Genomic DNA, 26,283 nt, shown 5'->3' with positions numbered 1-26,283 from the left:
AATCATGAAGAACATACATTAAAATTATGCTTGACTTTGCTGCATCAATGTCTATCAAGCAGTGTAGCTGCATTGATTGCTTTCATTCTCTAAATGTCCTGACGATCCCTTCAGCAGTCTGCCCACATATGCACAAGCACCACAATGAAACATTTCCCCTAATGACCCATTGAGCAGTCTGTCCATGTATGCACAAGCACCAGAATGAAACATTTCACCAGTGATACTTCAGCAGTCTTTCCAAGTATGCACAAGCCCTCAAATGAAACCAAAATAAATAATTTCTCCTGAAGATCCCCCAGACGTCTTTCCTAGGATGTACAAGTATCAAAATGAAACCTTTTCTCCAACAACCCCTTTAGCACTCTGTCAAAGTATGCACAAGCACCAGAATGAAACATTTCCTCCACAGCCCTTTCAGCAATCTGTCCATGTATGCACAAGCACTTAAATGACACCAAAATGTATAATTTCACCCAGAGATCCCCTCAGCAGTTTATTCAAGTATGTACATGCACAGAATGAATCATATCTTTCCCAAAGATCCTTTCAGCAGTCTGTGCAAGTATGCCCAAGCACCAAAATGAATCATACCCCTTTAATGACCTTACATCAGTCTGTCAATGTATGCACAAACACCAGAATGAAACATTTCCTTCAAAGACCCCTTCAGCAGTCAGTCCAAATAAGCCAAACAACAGAATGGAACATTTCAAGGGGACGGAGTCTGAATGGCTAACTGAAAGCAGCAGTATTTTAGAGCTCCATATAACTAGTTAAATAAGACAGGAAAAATATTCTTATAGATAAATGACTAATTTACATAATTAGAAACTTTGGTGAAGTTTTACAAATAATTTCCTGTCAAAAAGCTTGGAGATATATTCACTTGTTAAAATGAGCAACTCAAGGAATTCTCACAAGGATGCTGCTTTAAAGAAGAAACTACAACAGATGACATCTACCCTGCAGGCGTTGTTTTTGAAGATGGATGATTTTAAAGAGAACCTAGAAAATCTTAAAACAAGCAGTCAAAAACGGGTCTATATCAGCATATCGAATGCTGAAAACGCCGAATGCAATTTAATCGAACTGAAATGTTTGAAATCTCAAAACAGCAAACTGACAAAATATCAATTTCTTTCCCAGGGAAAGAAATCGGTGTTCCATGCAAAAAAAAAAAAAATTTTCAATACTTTAAACACTGACAGAAATGGAAGGCTTCGCCACCACATCCCCCAATGTGGGGGGCTGTGCCCCCCACCCCCTATTTAAATATACCAAATCCGAGACCGCACCACAGTGGAGGAAATAGCAAACTCCAATGACAGCCCACCGATTTCTTTCCCTGGGAAAGAAATCGATGTTCCGTCAGTTCGCTCTTCCGAGATTTCGAACATTTCAGTTCGATTAAATTAAATTTGGCATTTTCAACATTCGAAATGCTGATAGGAACCCAGAAAAACAGGATGACACCCTCAAGGAAATGCTACAACAACACCAGACAAGGATAATAGGAATAGCGGTTTATCTAAATGACTTAGAAAGCAGACTTAAGAAAGAGGAAACACAGAAAGAACTGCTTCTTAAGCAAAACACTTGGTTGGTTAATAAAGTAGATGACTTGGAAAATAGGGAGAGGAGAAATAACATCAGGATTTTCGGATTACCTGAAAACACAGAAGGTGAGGATATTATTTCCTTTTTATCAAGCTGGATCCCTGACTTTTTAAATTTAAACGAAGGACTTTCCTTTGGCATTGAAAGGATGCACAGAGCTCTTGGGAAACCTGCCACTAACTCAAACTCTCCTCCTAGGCCAATAATTATTAAATTTCTTTCATACTTGGACAAGGAACTGATTTTAAGATCTGCTTGGAAGAAGGCACCCCTAAAATATAAACAGAGCTTGATAAGATTTGATAACTACTATTCATCTAGAATAATAGCACAAAGGAAAAATGTGTGGCCAATGATAAAGTTTCTGAAACAAAATAACATCAAGGCACAACTTGCACATCCAGCTAAGATAAGAATACTGTATGCCAACGAGATGAGAACTTTTATTGACTTAGAGGAAGCCTCTTCATTTATTAAAACTAATAATGTGATTACTTTACCTGAAGACATGGATTGGATGTCATCTTCTCTCAAGAGAACAAAAGAAACAAATGTCTGGACTAGGGTTGCCAACCATCCAGAATTCTTCTGGACTGTCCAGAATTAAGGGACACTGTCTGGAAGAACGGAAAATGCCTGTGTTGTCTGGAAAAAATGGTGCACTGTGTGCACATTTTTGTTTAGTTTAAAAAAAATTAATTTTTTTTTTTAATGGGCATTCTTCTTTAAGAATGCCCTTTGCGTCTGGACGCAGATGACGAAAACAGTGTCTTTGCGACTGTTTACGTCTGTCTACTCACTGTCTTCCCATGTGTGGAATTTGAATTATAAAGAACAGAAGACGTATGCTGAAAAGCCCCAGGCAAAGTACGAGTCCGGCTGTCTGAATTTTCTCCAATTCAACACTACAGCAGCGGCACATGTAAGTTCCGTTTTTTTTTTTTCCTCAGCTCATACTGTGTTGTATTTTAATGTGGCAGGGCTGCAGTCCTAAGAGTATGTCCTTCTATGAACCTGTTTTCTGTTTGCCAATTGCCATTTCCTATTGCAATATTACTGGCAGCAGTCCTAAGAGTATGTCCTTCTATGAACCTGTTTTCTGTTTGCCAATTGCCATTTCCTATTGCAATATTACTGGCAGCTTACCATTAACATAACATAGGCAATCAATTCTTCAAGGCAGCCTGCACTGATTTGTAGATGAGTATTGGTGAGGATGGGATTGGGATGGCTTCAGAAAAGGCTGTTAGTGAAGAAGTAAGTTCCCCAAGGTCAGTTACGAATAACAGTTGGAGACCCAAATCAGCAGGTGTTAACAACGAGGTTAGTACAAGCGTGAATGATGAATATGTTGAAATGTAGTCTGAATGAGAATAAATGAATAGTTTATTATTCATTGGCATCCTGTTCTTTTGTATTCTTCTGTGAATGGGAAATGGGCTGTAGTTAATGCACATTGTGAATGGCTTTTTTTTTTTTTTGGGAAGACTGGTCATGGTGGAAGTCCTTAGAGCTGTAGCAAGCAGTGTTAGAGTTGTACACCAAGCTCTTGTGCTGTTGCCCTGTTTCTAAATAACTGCCCTCTTTTCTATGGTATGCATCCTAACTATGCAATTTAAAGATACAAAAAATCTCATATGAGCTCTTTCATTGAACAGCAAATAATAAAATCCACCTAGCATCACTGTGGATGCCTTGACTTTTATTTGCTGGCTCTTGTGTGTCCTTTTGTTTTGTGTGTTGAGAGTTAGACACACAGTGCCACTAAGCGGGTCAGAATGTGTGCAATGAAATTAATTTGTATATTGAGGATTACATAATGTATAAATATTTCTTCAAACACTTCATATGTTTGAGGCTGTATTGTCACACAATGATTTGGGCGTAGTAGCATTCTGTTTGGTATTTCTGTATGATTAATTATGTTCCTTGTGTTTGTGTGGCTTCAAGATCAGCAGCATAAGTTTATGCTGCTGTGGGCTTAATGGGAGAAGACTATTTAGTTTTGAACTTTATGTTGAGATTGAGTACATTTTTTCATTTGATTTGTTTTATTTCGTATGCAGAATAAAACTCATTTGGTAATGGATGGAATTATCTTCATTTCCAAACTGCATGCTCTGGTAAAGGTTGTTGTGGTAGCATGCTTAGCATGGTAGACTAGATTTCTCTGCCTCACAGAAAAAGCCAGCTGAGGCAGTAAGCCAAGAAGTGTTTCCTATGTCTGGTGGAGATGCATACTGAGGCTATATACTCTGTGAATGAGGTGGCTCAAGCTGTAGGATGGAATTGACTTTGTGTGCTTTTGACAGGTGCTGCTGGACCCTATTATTTGAGTGTTTTGAGCTTTGTTCTATAACTTTATTAATTTCGAAGGATGTTTATTTTGCCTCTGAAAACTGCAAGTGATGAGATGCAGAGATCTTCAGTGTCATACTAGTGTAAAGCTGTGTTACACTGTGACCAAGCTATTAATGGATTTGAATCCTGTCATGGGAATTAATTTTCTTTGGGAATTGGTGCAGAAGGTGAATATAGTGAGCTGTAGAAACACTGAAATATAAAATTGTTTGCTAGCAGTAACTTTTCATTAGTTGAAGATCTCTTTGTTTAATGTGGAATTTAGATGATGTTTTACTTCTGCACTCTGCAGAGATTGTGCATATTGACTGATACTGGTGGATTTTAATGACATAAGTATGAGTGGCCATTTATGGTTGAAATGTTCTGAATTGGGCAGTTCTGTCATTATTGGTTCATGTGTTTTGTTTCAGTACCAGTCAAAGTTGTGATGGCTGCTAATTCATGTCTGCTAGCTGTTATTATGTATTAAAATTTAATACAATCAGGAAGGTGAATCAAAGAACTTTTGCTTGGCTTTAAAAATGTGTGCAAGGGGCCTATGATTTGAAAAAACCCAAAGGTAAACTTAATCCACCACTGGCCAGATGCATTTTCTTTGAACGTAGGGTTCAATGCCGTTTCAGTGAATGTGAGTTTTAAAGGCAAAGAAGTATTAAAGCTATGTCTGTTTATGAGAGTCTGTATTGCTTCTTTAGCAAATGGCTATTAGTGTTTGTGCTGTAAAATTCAAAATAAAAGTTTTACATTAAATCCAAGTATCTGTAATCATTGCAGAAGTAAAGCTGGAAACAGTATGCACACAGAGTTTTGAACAGTATTTATGGCAACTGGGGAGAAATGGAGAGATAGCCAAGTAATGGGACATCGGAATGGCTGCGTGTGTGTGTGTGTGTGTGTGTGTGTGTGTGTGTGTGTGTGTGTGTGTGTGTGTGTGTGTGTGTGGGGGTTACCGCATGTGTGTGGGGGGCGCATGTGTGGGGGGGTACCGCATTTTGCTTTCATGTACATGTCCAGAATTTTTGACATGAAAAGTTGGCAACCCTAGTCTGGACAGATGTCAAAAAGAAGAAGCAAAAGGCTGATACTGTTACAGCCAAATCTCTCAAAGCATCTACTATGATATGAATTGTTTTGGGTCTATATTAGAACATCAAAGTTTCAGAACTTCGAATGTTCTAATATCTTCACCTACTAACCGAAAACCGATAAGGCCGAAAATTTATAACATCGAATTTTTTCCTAGGGAAAATATTTGCTGTCCCAAAACACATACACACAACACAAACACACCAAACAAACAGCAATCCACACACATACACCTAAAATCTTACACCTAACCCTACACCAAACTGTACATACACCAACTACCCACTTACCTTAACCCAAACCCTAACCCTAAGGTCCATCACTATCACACACACACACCTCACCCGCACCCTAACCCTAACTCACCTATCCCACCCTAACCCTCACATCCATACATTCGCACACTTACCTGACCCTCGCCGTAACCCTAACTCACCTATCCCACCCTAACCCTCACATGCACACATCCACACACTCGCACACTTACCTGAACCCGACCATAACTTTCCACCACAGAGCTGAAAATAGCAAAGCGACAGGAATGGACAACCGAATTCTTTCCCTAGGAAAGAATTTGGTTATCTAAAACTTCGCTATTTTCAGCTTTCACTTATTAGGTGTCAGTATTAGAACATTCAAAGTTCTGAAACTTCAATGTTCTAATATAGACCCATTGTTTTAACATTACTTTAAAGGACCAATTTTACTGCTTGGAATTTTAAAACAAAGGTAACTAACTACTGGAATCTTTATCTATATTTTTTGAAAACAGATGACAGTTGAGAATTTTCACATTATCTCAGGTATGTAAAACAGGGTACTTTTCTTTCACAGAAGGAGGGTTATATAGCACATAAAATATTTATACTGTAAATCAACATACATAGTATATGTGATTTTCTCTTAATTTTCTCTTTTCTTTCTCTCTTCTCTCTTTTCTCATTATTTATTTTAACTGCATCTTGTCTCCCTTTCTAAATTCTCTCCTATTTACTATACTAATATAGTCTGTATATATTTAATAACTCACTATCTAAACATAGATAAATAATAGTCTAAAATAATCTAGTTTTAAGGTATGCTAATTGGAATAGTGAACTCAATTAATTATTACAATATTTATTAGATTAATGATAGTCACTGTTATGCTTACTGGGATTGGGGACATGTTCGTGATTAACTCTGAAATGTTCCATTCATGTACATATGTCCTTTGAATCATTTCCTTTTAGTATTAACAAATATATTTAAAAAAAAGTAGAGAAAAATGTACTGTTCGTTAGTTTTCTTCACATTACCATAGCAACAGTAAACAATTGTTGCAGTTTCTAAGGACACTGTGAACCTGCAAAGTGCATTTTGCCTCACAGATAACAAATAATAAGAAAATGTAATATTGTTTAGTTATTAAAATGAAAAACAACCTAAGCAAGGTAAAATAAATACATAATAGGACTATTTGTAAATATTTTATGATTTATCCTCATAGGATTGCAGATTCCTGGAAACACAACTGAAATGTTCCCAAACTACATGTGCATTTAAATGTAGCTGCTTGATTAAAAAGTATTACTCAGTTTAACATGCTGATTCCACTAGTTGTCTGCACTGTAAAAGTTACATTTTATATGTTACTTGAAATTGACAGTCTCTAGAGCACATGAAAAGATACATATTACTTTTAGCAACATGTTATATTTGCAGTTACCTCACACTCTGTACAAACTCACTTGGCAACTGATAGTTATTCATTTAAAATATCAGTTTAAATATTAAATGTGCCCTTGAAATGCTATTGACATTTTGACAAAATATAATCTGAACTGTAAAATGAATGACTTGAAAGAAGTGAAGTAATGCATAGATTTCACAGACAGTTCTTGACACTATAGTATAAGTAAAAATGTATATTCGCAAGGAAGTATTGAAATGTATTAGTCTTCGAGTTAAAATAGCTTACTGTCAACATTTTGCGATGTCAGAAAGTTTTAAGAGCTAGGAAATGACTATTATTTGTCTTTATAATGATTATTAGACAGATGTTAGTTTAATGAATTGCGACACATGTTTATAAGGAAAAGTGGACTCAGTTACTCACATTGGACTACACATTCCTGGAAAATCAACTGAAATGTCCCCAAATTACTTGTGAACTTAAATTAAACTGCCTGATTAATAAGTATAACTTACTTTAACAACCTGGATCCATAAGCTATCTGCTCTATATATGCTATATTATATATGTTACTTGCATATGACAGTCTCTATTATTTTTGCAACATGCTATATTTGCACTAACCATACATTCTAAACTAACTCAATTGACAACTGACAAGTTATTTATGTGAAACATCAGTCTAAATATTAATTGTTCCCTTGAAATATTGTTACTGTTTTGACAAAACAAAACCTGAATTGAAAAAGGAATGATTTGAAGAAGTGAAGTATTGTACAGATTTCAAAGACAGCTATTGACACTACAGTATAAGTAGAAATGTATACATGGTAGAAAAAATTGAAATGCTTTACGCTTTTAGTTAAAATAGCTTATTGTTAACTGTTTGCTTTATCAGAAAATTTAAAGAGCCAGGAAATTATTTCTAATTTGTCTTTATAATGTTTACTAAAGTGATGTTAGTCACTGACTTATTTAATGGATTGCGAATCATGTACAAGACGGACTACTGAATGTTATTTCTGTTTACCTATGTTTGCTGAATTTCTTTTATTAGTACGATTTAAAACAAGGGAAAGAAAGGGAAAGGAAATCTCTATTTTTGATCAAGGGAGGAAAGGCTTAAGAGTATTATTCTAACTGCCCCGAGAACTCTCTAAGATGCTCTAAACACTATTTGATTAATACTCACCTAAGGTAAGTCTTGATTACCATATGGATACCTGCACATTCATTCTAGACCTGATGTGATTACCCATTCTGGAAGCAGGAGGTGCCCTATGCAGGGTGGGAATTGTCAGGGTGATCATAGTTCATTCTTAGACTCTGCTTTGTAAATCTATAAATATGTAAAAGCACTGCACACTAGAATGTAGGGCACCTCTACTCAGAGTCAGGATACCACTCATAAGCCATGTTTTTTCATAAGTGTAAGTTGAAGTTGGTGAGCTGAAGAGTGGAAAAGTAAAGGAAAACAGTACATCTGCAGTAAATTCATATTTCATTGGTAATCACTCATTGTCTCCTACAGAGTCCTTTTAGTTAAATTATTTTAGTAATAATCTATTTGTTGTTGGCTTATTTAGTGTATGCTCCTCTGTTGCATTTAATTTATCCTAAATGACATATCTGACATGTTTGGGATCTCTTAAGAGTAACTAACTATTGGATATTTTCTAAGTCAACATGATAATTGTTTACACTACTAACATTCCATCCTGATATATAAAATACTATAGAATAATAATAGAATAATATAGAATTTCATATCTCTTTTAAGAAAATTCTCCATATAATAATATAACATATGGAGCTCAGTTGATATTGTTGTTTAAAGGTATGCGTGATAATCCAATAGATCTATCTTTATCTATTGGATTAGTAATGACTTTCATTCCATGTTTAATAGGAAATTCATATTTACTTGTATTTGATACTTTAGAATTAATGTTTTATAGAAGAACTTTTTTAAAGCCTGCCCAGAATTTTACCCTACTTGTATTTAAAGAAGAAAGAACATTAAACTAAACTCCCATGTTTACACACATGAAAATAACATTCAATGTTATCAGAGAATATGGTATAACTACTATAATCAAAATAAAAAAAAGAAGCAAAATGTTTCTTCCAACAATAACTTCAAATGGATTTAACATTCTTATCATTAATTACTAATGGCTTAAATAATGCAAATAAAAGATCAAACTTACTAAAATATTTAAATCTAAATAAGACACAAGTAGTATTCTCCAGGAAATGCATTTTAAGACGAATGATAGCTTTATTTGGAACCCTAAAGACTATACAGTCTCAGCTCAATCCCCCTGTAGAACAAAGACAAAAGGAGTATCAATTCTCTGGAAGAAAAACATAATCACTCCAAAAGTTATTTATAAATATGAAGACAAAGAAGGGCTACTAGCGTTTGTTATAATTAAATTTAATAACAGAATATGGACCTTAGCTAATCTATATTGGTTCCCAGGAATTGGGGCAGGAACAGTTAAAAACACCTAAATCTTATTTCCGGGTCTATATCATTTCATTGAAAACTCATTTCATTGAAGCTTAATTCATTGACACATATTCACTGAAAGCTCACTTCACTGAAAACCCAATTCACTGAAAGCTCACTTCACTGAAAACCCATTTCACTGAAACTCATTTCGTTGAAAGGTATATATGGCCTATTCCCCACTGTTGTGTGATCCTGGAGTTAGTATATAAAGTAAGGGGGTGTGTGGTGGGCACAGCCTCCCACATTGGGGGTGTGGGGGTGTAGCCCCCCACATATTGTAAATATTTTAAAGCATATAGTTGGATACTTACAAGTGTAATGAAAGAATTCTTCCAGAAGACAACATATAACCAATTTATGTAGGGGCCTTCGCCCGTGCCTCCCACACCCCCTTACTTTACATACTAACTCCAGGATTGCACAACAGAGGGGAATAAGCCATATATATCTTTCAACAAAATGAGTTTTAGTGAAATGGGTTTTCAGTGAAGTGAGCTTTCAGTGAATTGGGTTTTCAGTGAAGTGGCCTTACAGTAAATATGTGTCAATGAATTAAGCTTCAATTAAATTAGTTTTCAATAAAATGATATAGACCCCTTATTTCCAACAATTATAAAGGAAATCTTATACTGGGAGGAGACTTTAATTGTACCTTAGAAGCTTCTGAATCCACCAAAAAGTCTTTTTGCATAGCAACTATTTCAAAATCCTTAAAAAGATGGATTGATTAATTTCATTTAATAGACCCTTTTAAAGTAAAGATGATAAATCCTTATTATTTTCCCATAAAGACCATAGATTTGGAACACAAACTAGAAGAGACAAATTATTCGTAGTTCATGATTTACAAACAGAAATCCGCAACTTGTCAATAGTTCCATGCCCCTGCTCAGATCATGACTGTCTGATAATGAAGTTCCAAAGAGAGTGTAAACCTTTAACCCTCTCAACTAGAATTCCATTATATATTACGAAAATTAAAGAATTCAGACATTGTCAGAACTACAATTATTTCTTGAAAGTAATAATACAACAGAAATCAGTAGTCATGGTTTGGGACTTTTTAAAAGCATATTTATTTGGTAAGAACCTTAGCTGGTACAAAAACAAAGTTAGAGAGTGGGAATCTGAATCATTAGACTTGCAAACCAGACTCTTGACAGCAAAATCTAAAAAAAATCAGAATTGTCCAGAAGTCAAAAAGGAAATGGAGGAATTAAATAAAAAATATAATGAAATTCTAACACACAAAACTTGTCTAGCCATGGAAAAATTAAAAATAAACTCATTCACCACCTCCCCCATAACTTATCTACAAGAATTAAAATGCAATCTAAAGCAAATAACATTAGTAGTATATATCATGAAAAGAAAGGGAAAAAGTATCAGATATAGGAGACATCCTTGAAACATTTCAGTACCATTATATGGAACACTTCAAAAAAAGAAGATTTAGATACCAATCAAATAAACTTAGATACAAACCTTATCAATATAAAAAAAAATCCAGAAAACTTAAAACTAGACCTGCAAAAACCTATATCCTACAAAAAAATTGTTGACAAGATAAAAGAAAGTAAATCTAACAAAGCTCCAGGGATAGATGGTATAATTATGGAAATTTACAAACTCTTCCCTTCAACAGTAATCTCCCTTTTTCATAAAACTTTGCTAGAAGTCCAGTCAGAAGCAAAATACCACCCTCATGGAAATATTCTCTCATAACACCAATTCTAAAAGATAATAAACCATCAGATCTTTTCACCTCATACAGACCTATATATCATTACTGAATAATGATTACAAAATATTCATGTCAATCCTAGCTAACAGAATGAAAATCGCACTTTCAAAGACAATTAATGATCACACTGGATTTTTATATAACAAGCAAACACATGATAATATTAAAAAGATACTTACTCTTATAGATTATGTGAATAAAGAAGACAGAGAAACACTTGTAATCAGATTAGATATAGAAAAAGCCTTCAATTCCCTCAACTGGGAATATCTATTTAAAACTTTAGCATTATTTGAATTTCCTCCTCCTTTCATCTTATTACTAAAAATATACATTAATAACTTAACCTACATTAAATTAGGGCCTTTCACCTCAGAATCTATCCATATAACGAAAGGTACTAAACAAGGATGCCCCCTTTCTCCTATTTTATTTGCTTTGGCTATAGAAATACTTGCAGAAATAATACGCAATTATCCAAGAATAAAAGGAATAGAAGTCCATGACCAGTACATATCTAAAATAATGCTTTTTGCTGATGATATTTTATTAACCCTATCAAACTCCAGAGAGACATTAGGAGAGCTAGAAGAAGTAATGGAGAAATTTTATAAGCTCTCAGGTCTACACTTTAATAGATCAAAATCAAAATTTCTATTTTTAAATAAGGAAAAAAAAAAAAAAAAGAACTACAAGTTACAGATAAATCCATCATAGGAAAACAAGAATTTATGCTAAATTATTTAGGAATAGTGTTATACAAAAATATAAACAAAACAATATTAATACATTATAAAAACATTGAAACAATAAAAATATATATAGAAAAGTGGAACAAAATTATATTAACTTTTGAAGACAGATTACAATTAATAAAAATGGTCTTATTGCCAAAAATACTATATGTAGCATTAGCAATACAGTTAATTCCTGAAAGATACATTCTTAAAGAAATAAACTCATGTTTAATAAAATTTTTATGGTATCCCAAAAAGAATAGCATAGCTCTAACTCATCACATTAGACTCTGGAAACAAGGAGGATTGAACGTCCCAGAAATAGAAACATATATGAAAGCATCTGTGCTTAAAAATACAATAGACTGGATAAACCCAAATTATTATGCCAACTGGAAATAATTAATAATGGCTATATCAACAAATTAATTTAATCTGGTAAAAAAATTTAATAGTGGACAAATCAAACAAACCCTGGTACATACGATGCATAAGTATACAATATAATATAACAAAACCTTCTAAAACAACACTGATTAATCATTACATCAATTCCTTTAGGAAACTTATCAATGCAAACATAGATCTAAAACTTTGTTTTGACCTTTTAACCCCATTTACCATCTCTAAGAACTTTCCTCACAAAATATATAGGGGAACAATATTTATATTTTTATTTATTTATTTACATTTGTTGACCGGGAGTGTCCGACTGGACATAGGTCCATTTTCAGTGGAGGCCCGGGGAGAAAAGCTCCACAGTTAAAATAAACAGACAGTAGTTACATTAGATTACATAGCAATTAACAATTTAACATAGCAATTAATTACAAACATATTTACAGATGAAGAACATAGTACATAAGTGGACAACTAGAATCTTTATCTGCAAAGTACATAACAGACATTAACAAATGTTACAATAAGAAGTTCCTGTTGTATAATAAGTACTAGGCTTATGAGCATCTGAGCTTGCTATAATCAAAGTAGTTAGTGGGGTGGAAAGAAAGGTAGTGGTTGGATGGGGTGGGTGGTATTAGAGTGTGAGTTGCAAGGGCATAGCTAGCATGTTTTTAGGTGCACTTTTAGTAAAGTTTTGAAGTGGGTGCATGATGGTACGGAGGTAATTGTGGGTGGGAGAGAGTTCCATAATTTGGCTATGGCGCAAGAGAATAGTGTTTCACCAGCAGAGTTATTGGCTTTAGTGATCTGCAAGTGACTTTTGTTGCTGGATCTTAGTGGTCTGGTGGTGTGATAGGGTTGGAGTAGATTCTGGAGGGATGGGACATTTAGTGGATGATTTACTAGTTTGTGGGCAAGTGAGAGTTGATACAAATGAAGGAGGTGAGGGAGTTCAAGCCAGCCCAGTTCAGCAAGTGAGAGACAGTGGTGACTACGGTAGGATGCCCCTGTGGCAAATTTGGCGATTTTGTTGTAGCAGGTCTCTAGCTTGTTTAGATCACATTTCCTTAGGTTGGTATATATTGGAGAGACATAAAGTAGGGTGGAGATAAGGTGGGAATTTGCTATTGAAATCTTTGCTGCTTTGGTGAGAAGTTGCTTATTTCTGTATAACAGTCCTTGTTTTTTGTGGACTTTTTTATGGTCATGGATATGTGAATGTCAAATTTTAGTTTATTGTCTATTTCCACTCCTAGCAATTTGGTGTGCTCAGTTGGGTATATAGTGGTGTTGTCTTTTGCTGTGATGTTAAAGTGAGAGTTGTTTTGAATATGTTTGGTGGGTTGGAAGATGAGTAGTTTAGTTTTGTTTGGGTTGAGTATTAATTGGGCATTGGATAACCAAGTTTCAACAGAGGAAAAGGCTTCCTGTGTGACTTTTTGCAGTTTGGGTAGGGACTGGGCTGAGCAGATGATGATTGAGTCATCTGCGTATTGTATGAGTGTGCCATGTTTGATGGCAGAGGCTCGATTATTGGTGAAAACAGAGAAGAGTAGGGGTCCAAGGATGGATCCTTGGGGAACCCCTATGGAGACAGGTAGTTGGGGAGATATGTCATTCTGCCATACAATGGATTGTTGGCGGTCAGATAGGTAACTCTGAAACCAGTTGGTGACTGATTGAAAGAAGGATAGGTTATTGAGGACAGAGATGAGTTGTTTGTGTGGGACCATGTCAAATGCTTTATATAGGTCTATGAAAGTAACAGAGGAGAGATAGCCATGCCATTGTTTTTATGCTGAAGGATAGTGTTAGTAAAGGAGAGTAAGGCAGTGATGGTGCTATAGTTTGGTCGGAAACCATGCTGAGTATTGGAAAGGAATTTGTTAGTAAGGAGGTAGTCTGAGACCTGAGAGTGTATGCATCTCTCTAGTATTTTAGAGAGTGGAGAGAGAATAGCTATTGGGTGGTAATTGGTTAGTTCTGTGGAGGGGCCACCTTTGTGGAGGGGAATTATATGTGATACTTTCCATGGTGTGGGAATGTAACTTTCTGACAGAGATCAATTGATAAAGATGGATATTGGGTAGGCCAGAGCATCAGCTGCGATTTGTAGGTATTCAATTGGGAGGTTGCCTGCTGCTAATTTGGTGGGCTTACGTTTAGTTAAGAGTTTTTTTTATGCTGGAGGTAGGTACCGGAGAAAAAGTGAAGGCAGTGGGGAGATTACTAGTTGAAGGTGTGGGTTGGAGGGGAGGGGGTTGTGTTGTTTAGCTAGTAATAGTATGGTTTGTGTGAAGTGTGTGTTGAATGAGATAGCAATATTTTCGGAGGAGTGAGGGATGTTAGGAGGAGGGGTACTGACTTTACCAGGGTGGAGGATGGAGTTTATGGAGGACCAGAATTGTTTGGGGCTGTGCTGGGAGGAGTCTAGGGCAGACTGGTAGTATTGGAATTTGTCCTGTTTTATTAGCTTTTTGACTCTATTGCGTAGTTCTAGGAATTTCTGTCTAGTTGAGGGTTTTTTTGTTTTGTGCCAGTGCTCCCAGGCTTTATCCCTGTTTTTCATTTCTGACTTAGTGGTTTTCTGTAGCCATGGGGAGGCTTGTGCTTTGGTTCTGGAAAGTCTTATGAGGGCATGGTAATTAAGGATGCTCAGGAAGGTAGTATTAAAAAATTCAACTGTGGTATCAAGACTGGGGTACTTTAGAGGATGCCAGTTACATTCTTTGAGGGATGAGATGAATGTGAGTGGGTTAAACTTTAGGTTTTTACATATTTGATGGTAGATGACAGTTTTAGTTTGGTATAGGTATTTTTTGAGTAGGAATGTCGGGGAGTGATCACTGAGGCTATCTGATAAGCAGCCTGTTATATATGACTGGGGGCTCTTACTGACTAGTATCCAGTCCAGAGTAGTGTGCTTGCTGGAGTTTTTATTTATCCTGGTTGGCGACTGAACTAGTTGAGTGAAGCCATGAAGGTTTACATGATGGGTTGGATGGTTGCCAGAACAGGATTGCCAGTCAATATTGAAATCACCTGAAATGATAGTTTCTTGGGGGAGATGGTGGGTAGACCAGCCGAGGAGGATTTCTAGTGGAGGGATGTTTTGGCCAGGTGGGAAGTAGCATCCAATTATGTTGATGGTTTTGTTTTGGTTTATTTTGAGGTTGGTATATATGATTTCTTCATTGCCTATTTGTGGAGCTGATGATTTTAAGATCTGGATGTTTAGATGCTGTTTAAATATTATAGCTACACTGCCTCCTTTCTTGTTTAGCCAGTCTACTCTTAGTATGCCGTAACCGGTAGGGAGTATTTGCTCACTGGTAATGAGAGGTTTTAGCCAGGTTTCTGTCAGGATGACTACATCTGGGGAGTACAAGTCTATGGTGGCATGAAGCTCATGGACTTTGTTGGATATACTTCTAATATTTAGGCTTAGTAGAAGGAAGTCACTTGGCTTTCTATTGGCTGTAATATGGGAGAAGTTGTGGTTTCTAGTCTGATTATGAGGATTGGGGTTGGAGATGGTAGGGCCAGGGCTGGGGTGGATGTCTCCACTTAGGGCTAGTTTTGATATGCATGAGGTTATTAGTTTTCTCAGTTTTTGAATGTGTTTGTTTATTAGGGAAACTTTATGATTGTGCTCTGTGGGTAATATGTATGGTGGGAGGGTTACTATGTTAAGTTGTAGGGTTGCTTTACGTTTGAGTAATATAGTTGGTAGAATATGTGGGGGTTGCATAGGGATGGTTCTTGAGTTGGTAGGAGGGGAGCTGAGTGAGTAGGAGACATGAGTGGTGGTGTGAGTAGTAGTACAGTGGTAGTGGTTGAGTGGAGGAATGATGGAGCTTTGGTAGGATGTAAGATATGCAAGGAGAGTGCATGCAGTGAGCATAGGTAAGGTATGCTTGTACATGTTAGTTGAGGAGGTGTGATAGTAGTGGGAAGATGGAGGAGATAGTGCTGGGTTAGCGCTGTGGTTGGCTATTGGAAAGATGGGAGGGGTTTGTGAGTGTAATAAAGGTAGGACCACTGGGGGTGGGAGGGAATAGGGGGCAGGGCGGGGAGCGAATTGGGTAGAGACCCTGTTAGCTGCTCTTAAGACCTCCTGGGAACAAAATGGATTCGTATGCTGGTTTCAATGTGTAAATAAATTAAATGTTTTAGATATACATATGATAAAAACTGCTTACAATATTCCAACACAGGACTGGTTAACCTTACAAAGCATTCTAATGAATACTCAAGATTTATGCAGATTAATTAATAATTCCTCATTTAAAGATATTCAAAATCTAAAAAGTTTTCTGTATGAATTTATATATAATAGTTGTGAAAAGAAAAATTCCATTTCAAATCTATATAAAGAGTTAATAACATATAAAACAATTCCCAAACCATCATACTGGCAGTTCTTAACAAAAGGTCAGTCATTGCAGTTAACAGAAGAAATTAAAACTAACATCTTACTATCAGTTAATTACACCTCTAACACACAGTACTGGAAAATATTTAACTGGAAATACTTACACAGAGCATTTTTAACACCAGATAAAATTCAAACAATCAGTACTACTACAATGGTTTTTGCTGGAGGTGTGAAAAGTCAAAATAAGCAGACAATTCATATTTTTATGAATGTAATAAAATTAAATTATATTGGAATGGAATCAATCATTTTTTACAAGCTTTATTTAATGAATCCTTTACCTTAATTAAAGCATTGATTATACTAAATGTAAATAAAGTTCCCTACCTGAATAAGACAAATATGTATTTGTTATGGACAATACTTGCTATATCTAGGAAATGCGTAACTAGAAGGTGGAATTCAAATACACCTCCGACCTTGGAAGAATTCTACACTTTACTGAAGACAACTGCATCGATGGAAATAAAAATCAAAGAACTATGAATCTATCCCAGGCTACTGATAAATAATCCTTGGAAGAAAGTTATATCTTTGTTGGACACTCTGCAATAATATATTGTATCTCTGATACCTGATCTGTTAATTCTACATTTAATAACATACAGTGTATATAATGAAAGTCAGGCTATTGTAAATATTGTATATAGTTGTTTAAAATGATATTTAAAAATATTATGTAAATGTTATTTTAATTGAAAATAAAACATTTTTTGAGGAAAAAAGAATGGAACATTTCCTCCAATGACCCCTTCAGCAGACTGTCCACATATGCACAAGCACCAGAATGAAACATTTCCCCAAAATACCTTCAGTAGTCTGTCCATGTATGTAAGAGCACTCTGATGACACCAAAATGAATTATTTCTCCCAAAGATCCCTTCGGCATTGTATCCACAAATGCATAAACACTAGAATGAATCATTTCTCTCCCAGAGATCCCTTCAGCAGTCTGTCGAATTATGCACAAGCACCAGTATGAAACATTTCCTTCATGTATGCATAAGCACAAGCAATAGACATTTCCCCCACAAGACCCCTTCAGCAGTTTGGCCAAGTATGCACAAGCATCAGAATGAAACATTTTCTACAACAACCCATTCAAAAGTCTGTCCAAGTATGAACAAGCATCAGAATGAATCATTCCCCCAATGACCCCTTCAGCAGTTTGTCCAAGTCTGCAGATGTAGCAGAATGAAACATTTCCCTGAACAACCCCTTGAGCAGTCTGTCCAAGTATGCACAACTACCAAATGACACATTTCTCCTAAAGACCCCTTCAGCATTCTGTCCAAGTATTCACAAGCAGCACTGTGTAACATTTCCCCCAAAAACCCATTCAGCAGTTTGTCCATGTATGCACAAACACTCAGCTGACACCAAAATGAATAATTTCTCCCAGAGATCTCTTCAGCAGTTTGTCCAAGTATGCACAAACACAGAATAAATCATTTCTTTCACAAAGATCCCTTTAGCATTCTGTCCAAGTACGCACAAGCATCAACATGAGTATTTTCCATCCCAATGGCCCCTGCAGCAGTTTGTTCATCTATGCACAAGTACCAGGATGAAACATTTACCCTAAAAGACTGTTCAGCAGTCTGTCCATGTATATATAAGCACTAGTATGAAACATTTCCTCCATGTATGCACAAGAAACAAAATGAAACTTTTTCCCCAAAGACTCCTCCAGCAGTCTGTCAAAGTGTTCACAAACACCAGAATTAATAATTTCTGACAATGTCCCCTTGGCAGTCTCTCCAAGTATGCACAAACAACAGAATAAAACATTTTCCTACAACCCCCTTCAGTAGTCTGTCCATGTATGTACAAACACTCAAATGACATCAAAATTAATAATTTCTCCCAAAGATCCCTTCAGCAGTCTATCAAAATATGCACAAACACCAGAATAAATCATTTGTCTCCAACAGATCCCTTCAGCAGTCTTTCCAACTATAGACAAGCACCAGAATGAATCATATCCCCCAATGATCCTTTCAGCAGTCTGACCATGTATGCACAAGCAGCAGTATAAAGATTTTCCCCTGAAAGATAACTTTAGCAGCCTGCCAAGTATGCATAAGCACCAGAATTAAACATTTCTCTGAATAACATCTTCAGCAGTATGCCCCAGTAGGCACAAGCCCTAAAATGATATCAAAATGAATAATTTCTCCCAAAAGATCTTTTCAGCATTCTGTCCAACTATGTACAAGCATCAGAATGAATAATTTCTCTCCCAAAGATCCATTCAACAGTTTGTCTAAATATACCCAAGCACAAAAATTAATCATATCCTCCAATGACCCTTTCATTAGTCGGTCAATGTATGCACAAACACCAGAATGAAACATTTCCCCAATGACCCTTTTAGCAGACTGTCCACATTTACAGAAGTCCTCAAATGATACCAAAATGAATCATTTCTCCAAAGGTTCCCTACAGCAGTCTATCCAAGTATGAACAAGAAATCAGAATAAATCATTTCACTCCCAAAAATCCTTTTAGCAGTTTGTCCATGTAAGCCCAAACACCAAAATGAATCATATCTCTCCAATTACCCTTTCATCAGTATGTCAATGTATGTACAAATACCAGAATGAAACACCTCCCAGTTACCCCTTCAACAGTCTATCCATGCATGCACAAGCACAGTGTTATATATTTCCCAATGACCCCTTTAACAGGCTGTCCAGGTTTGCACAAGCACCTGAATGAGATATTTCCCCCAACAACCTCTTCAGAAGTCTGTTCAAGTATGCTCAAGCACCAGAATGAAATCTTTTTCCAAGCTAACCCTTCAGCAGTCTGTCCAAGTATTCATAAGCACTGGAATGAAACATTTCCCCCAACATCTCCTTCAGCAGTCTGTCTATGTATGCACAAGCACTCAAATGACACCTAAATGAATAATTTCTCAAAGAGATCCCTTCAGCAGTTGGTCCAAGTATGCACAAGCATAGAATGAATCACTTATTTCATAAAAATCCCCTTCAGCAGTCTATCCAAGCATGCACAAGCACAAAAATTAAGCATTTCCTCACAAAGACCCCTGCAGCAGTCTACACCTACACAAGCACCAATATGAAACATTTCCTTTATGCATGCATAAGCACCAGTATGAAACATTTCCCCAAAGACTCCTTCAACAGTCTGTCAAAGTATACACAAGCACCAGTATGAAACATCTCCTCCATGTATGCACAAATACCAGAGTGAAACATTTTCCCCAATACACTCTTCAGCAGTCTGTCCAAGTCTGCAGAAGCAACAGAATGAATAATTTCCCCCAGTGTCCCCTTCAGCAGTCAGACCAAGTATACAAAGCACCAGAATGAAAAAGCTTTCCCCAATGATCCCTTCAGCAATCTGTTCATATATGCACTAGCACTAGAATTAAATATTTCCACCAACATCCCCTTCAACAGACTGTCCATGTATGTACAAACACTCAAATGACATCAAAATTAATCATTTCCCTCAAAGATCCCTTGAGCAATCTATCCAAGTATGCACAAACACCAGAATGAATCATTTCTCTCCCAGAATTCTCTTAAGCAATTCTGTCCAAATATGGACAAGCACTAGAATATATCATATCCCCCAAAGACTCAGCAGTCTGAACCTGTATGCATAACATGCATTATGAAACATTTCTCCCCAAAGACCACTTCAGCATTCTGTCCAAGTATGCACAAATGCCAAAATGAACCCCCAAAACTCCTTCAGTAGTCTGTTCAAGTGTGCCCACGCACCAGAATGAAACATTTCCCCAACAACCCCTTAAGCAGCTTGCCCATGTATGCACAACAAGCATACTAGTAAGTAACTCTACTTACTTCAAAGTGTTGTTATTTTTCTGCCCTAGTCTCTCTCTCCACTTTTGAAATGTGCCCTCAGTTATTGGTTTGGATTTTAAAAAAGCAATATCTCTCACCTCACTGTAAATGCTAATGATGTTGCCCAAGACACTGCTTTTCTTGCACTGTGGCACCACTCGCTCCACCTGTGCAGCCAATCTCAGGTCTTTTTGAGGCAGTGCCCAAGCAAGAGAAAGATGATGTAACCAGGGCAGGAGGCATGCAGGAGCATCTTAGGCTTCTGCTTATGATGTACATATTGTCATTTCTCTTAATGGTAAATAAAATAAATTGATTAAAAATATATATGTGTGTGTGTGTATTTATACACATACATGTATATATATATATATATATATATATATATATATATATATATATATATATATATAGATATACATACACCATCACGTCATTGTGATTTGGGTAGAACTTTAGTTGATTTGAAAATGTTTACCTGTAAATTGAATTTAAATTTAATGTTTAATTGTCACAGTCTCAACAGAGATTTATTTAAAGTACCAAGTGTCTATAATCCACAGTTAAATTCTGTTTTGGATATGTTTGAATGAGTGTGTGAGGTAGATATAAGGAATATGTTTAGTGACAACAGGTGTAAAACAACAAATTTTCATAATGATGAATGGGAAATGTTGGAGTTCCTGAAGAATAGTGGAGTTTGTGTGATGAGACCCGATAAAGGGGAGGGCTAGTATTTATGGGCAATGATTAGTATGTTGAACATATGTTTAGACTACTGATAACTATGCAGTTGTGTCTTTGAATGAATTGAACACAGCTTATCGAAGAATTAAAATTTATCTGAATGATTTATTCATAGAAGCTAGGATTGATCTAGATTTATATAATTATTTTACTATGCCAGGCTCCCAAATCCCCATTATTTTCAGAATCCCGAAAATCCACAAAGATTTTCAAGATCCCCCACTTCGTCCTATTGTTAATGGTAGGAATTACATCACATACCTTTTAGCAAAATATGTGGATTATTTTTTTAAACATTTTTGGATGTTGAACCTTATATATGTAAAGATTCTTGGTCATTTTTGGAAAACATCAACAAGCTTGTGTTTGACGATGACTATAGTTTTGCAACAGTTGATGTGAAAGACCTTTACACTGTCATTCCTCATGATTTAGGCATAGAATGGATAAGCCTTTTACTTACAAAGAAGGGGATTAACAACTGTGACTTGTCAGTAATTCAAGAACTGTTCAACATTATTTTGTACAACAATTTCTTTTTGTTTGAAGGCAAGTATTTCTTGCAAAGAAAGGGTATTGCTATGGGCTCCCCATGAGGGGCTAGCATAGCCAATTTGGTTATGGCCTACTGGGAAAGTAAATTTGTGTTTAAAAATAACCTATTTTTAGATTCAATTTATTATTGCACCCAATATTTGGATGACATTTTTGTTATTTTTAAAGGGAGACAGGAACTTTTTGGGGAAATTATTCAGTATTGTAACAGTACAACTGAGAAGTTCTTGGTGTTTACCCATGTCTTTCACAGTGACCCAATTGCTTATTTTGATGTAGACTTGTATAAGTATAGGGAGAACAAATGCTATAAAGCAAAGATTTATAGAAAGGAGACTTATTCTAACTCCTTCCTTCATTTTCCAGCGCACATCCAATGTATCAGAAAAAGTCGGTTGTGAAGGGACAGTTGGTCAGAGCAGCAAGGATAGTTACGAGCAATTTGGATTCCCTTGAAGAGTGTGATCTTTTTTAAGAACATGCTTTTGAGATGAGGTTATCCTGCACAATTTTTGAATGAGCTTATAATCGAAGTACAAGCAAAGAGGATGGCAGGGCATTTTAAGGCTATTTTGAGTAATGAAACCCCTCCTTTAGTAAGAAATGACATAGTGAGAGTTGATGAAAATAATGTTAACTTTTGTCTGGCATTCATTACACCTTTTAGTCTTGATGTCTTTGAGATAAAACACATTTTAATTAAAAATTGGTGGTTGATTACATCTGATAATTCCTTAAGGAGTAAGGTTGAAGATAAAACTAGATTAATTTTCAAAAAGGGATAGAATCTTTAGAATTTATTGGAATTTAGGAAATCAAAAGTTATGAGACAACAAGGGATGTACAAATGTGAGGCATGTCCCTATTGTAAGTTTATTGATGTAGGGAATTCATTTTTGGTCAGAGGGCACAAATGCAAGTGCAGGAGCAGATATAATTGCAATTCGGCAGCTGTTGTTTACTTGGCTAAATGTCAGTCTTGTCCCTGCTTTTATATAGGGAAGACTGGCCATAAATTAAAAGAATGCCTGTATGAACATCTGTACAGCATTAGGAAGGGTAAGTTCGATAATGCCCTATCAAAGCATTTAATAAGTCATCCTGGACATTCTTTTTTGTTTCAAGTAATTGATCATGTGGACTATGATGGGGGGGGGGGCATTGTCATTGACACTGGAACAATATGAATTATTCTGGCAGATTAGGTTGTATGCCTATTGACAGCCAGGACTGAATGATATATATTCTATATCTTGTATATTGAAACTTAGAAGTTTAACATGGTAAAACACCTTATAAATTGTTTATTCAAAACTTGTCTTTGTTAAAAAACTTAGTGCAAATGGTAATTGGGATTAGCATGAGGTTTGTTGAATGGGGAACTAATGATTTGTTGTGTACAGTCATATGACTATTTGCATAATCATGTGATTTATGAATGGGTATTTAACAAGTGTGTTTTGTTACTGCTTTTGTCTGATGAAGTTTAGTTATTAAACTTTATGAAAGTGCTTATTTTATTATGACTGTGCTGATTATTTCCTAGTGATTTACATTTTTTGCTGTTTTAACATTAGTCAACTTGACAGAATCACATAGAGACAATCTTTACTACCATCCATTGGCTAGGACTGTCACAGCATATAGTCTGTGATCTGTATTCTCCTGTCTTGAAAATACTGCACACCACAGTTGATGCCCAAAGTGGCTGGTCTATACAACTCTTCCCTCTGTAGGCACTATCTAGAGTAGCACTGCTACCCATAACTCCATTCTTGGATGAGTTTGAGGTAGAAACACTCAGCATATTTTTGGGAGGTGGAATGAACCCTTCAGAGATGCAGTGAGAGCATCTGGACTCCATACAGAGATTGGCCAGAAGTCAGCATTGAACCTTGTACCTTTTGCATGGGAGGCAAAGATTATAACCATTATGGCAAATTGTCTCATCTCTTGGTAGTGTAAGTCAGGCAGTTTATTTGATGAGTAGCTCATGTCCCCTAGTTAAAAAGCATTGGGTTTAATGTGGAATTTCAGCTAATGAGTTAAGGGAGCTTTCATACTCAGAAGGGGACATACAGGGTGCTCTATAGCTAGCTATGAAATGGTAATTAGTTTAGTTTGTGGTGATTTGGACATTTAGCAATTCAAATGTGGTGTACTGAGGAATCTTTCACGAGAGATGATATCTTTCCAGATACTGATACTCCTCCACAATTGCTGTGCGCCTGAAGACGTGATATGTATTATACCCAAGAATAGAAGGATTGCTTTTATTACACTGAAACCAGATCTCTGTAACTACACTGTCTTTTTAATTTCTCCATATCTTTTGGGTTTCTAATACCATGATGGGAATGGACCCCATTCCTAAGTCAAAGTACGATTAAAATTCATGAAATTAGTGTTGTTTCTATCTTTGATGTCAGCCAAAAGTGCTCTTAGCAGCACTTGCAATGTGCCCAGTAATGACTCCTTCCACAATTCATATGGGGTTACATGGATTGGTAACATATCTAAATACGATTGTAGATTCTTTTTTATAAGACCCATTGCTCCAAATACTATTGGAACTGTATATCTTTCTTCCACATTGCTCTTGTTTTTGTCTGCAGATCCTGTATTTTATGACTTTGTGCCTGTACGCAAGACACTGTATTCACTGGGTGTACCAATTTCAATGATCAATGCTACTTTTGTCTTCTTTTCTTGGACCACTATATCCGGTTTTCTAGCATCTATCTTTTTACCTGTTGGTAACGGGTGATCCCATGTGATGTAAACTTCATCATTTTCTGTGATGCTTTGTGGTTCATATTTCCAGTATTTTTCAGCCACTTCAATACCATAATGTTTGCACAATCCCCAGTGCAACAGTCTTGCCACATTATTATGCATTTCAATATACAGTTCTTCTGCTATTAGTATGTCACAACCAGCAACGAGATGTGTGACTGTTTCTAATTCAGTTTTACAAAACCTACATTTGTCTGTTTCTCCCACATGCTCAGTGGACTTTGTAAACCAGTGTATGTACGTAGCCCACTATCTTGGGCTGCCAGTGTTAACCTTTCATCTTTTTGTTTGAGTTCGCCTCTCCTTAACCATTCCTGTGTTCATTCCTGATCAACATGAGGTTCAGTAGTTTTCTGTACTTGCAACTATATTTATGCTTTTTCCACATTTCTTGCCTTCTCATCTGGTCATTCACCTTATATTCTTTCTTTTGTTTTTTGGCACATTCAGTTGCTGCCTGATTTTTATCTCCCTCTGATTTGATTTCCATTCCTGCTTGACAACGATTTGCTTCTGCTAAATTAAGCAGATGAGTCATCTTAGATTTATTCTCCTCATGTTTCAAAACTTTCACTACATTTGGGTCTTGTGAGGTCAGCAGATATGTGTGGAGCCCCACAATTACAGATCTATACATGTAAGCAGTTTCAAGGAGTCCCATTCCTTCTTTGGAATGGGGAATATATAACCTTGGTATACACTGATTTTTATAAATCATTTGGTGAGCATGAAGCATCCTTCTTGTTTTCCTATCTCATCTATCCAGCATGTTTTGAGGCTAGTCAATCACTTCAAAACTGTAAGTTAGGACAGGAAGAGCAAATTGGTTTATAGCTTGGATTTTGTTCCTAGATGTCAGTGCTGTTTTCAGAATTAATTTAAGTCTTCTAAAGTATTCCTTACTAAGTTTTATTCACATTTGTTCATATTTTATTGTTGATCCTTCATCAATTCTCAAATATTTTTACACTCCCTCTTGCCCAAGTTCTTTTACATCACATTCTTGTCCTAAAGTGATGTTTTCTTGGTGCTGCAGTTTTCCTGTTTTAAGGGTTGCTTTTGTACACTTATCAAGACCAAATGACATTCTTATATCATCTGAAAAAGTTTTGAAAACCTGCAGATGTGCTTTCAGTTCATGATCTGATGAGCTATACAGTTTTAAATCATCAGGAAAGAGAATAAGAGAAGTCTTTACTCTTTGTTGTTTTTAGGAGCCAAATTGTAGCCATGGTCTAAGTTGTTAAGTAAAGAGCTTAATGGGTTAATGGCATGGTAGAATAGCAACAGTGACAGAGAGTCACCCTAGAATATCCCACTTTGAATTTTTATCCCTAGGATAATAATCTGTCCTTTATCATGGCTTAATTACAAAGTGGTCTGCCACTGTTTCATGATCACTGTAATGTAGTCGATCAGTGTAAGGTCTATCTTACACATTTTTAAGCACTCTTTTATCCATGAATGTGGGATACTATCAAATGCTTTTTTTATAGTCAATCCATGGCATACTTAAATTCTTCCCCTTTTTGCAGTCATGCAGTATGACTTTATTTAACAACAAATGATTCTTTATTCCACATGACTTTCTTTTCTTGCCCTTTTGTTTTACTTTCATAATTGAGTTTTTTTCTAAATGACTATAAACCCTGTCAGCATCAGTTCCATGTATAGTTTATATGTTGTCAGAAGGCAAGTTATTGGGCTATAATTTTTAGGGTAGCTTACAGGTCCACTCTTAAGAAGGAGCATTGTTTTG

The sequence above is a fragment of the Protopterus annectens genome, chromosome 1.part2, assembly GCF_019279795.1.
Source record: "Protopterus annectens isolate FY-2018-M chromosome 1.part2, PAN1.0, whole genome shotgun sequence".
Taxonomy (NCBI): domain Eukaryota; kingdom Metazoa; phylum Chordata; order Ceratodontiformes; family Protopteridae; genus Protopterus; species Protopterus annectens.
The sequence above is the reverse complement of the archived record's forward strand: the minus strand, read 5'-3'. Positions refer to the sequence as shown.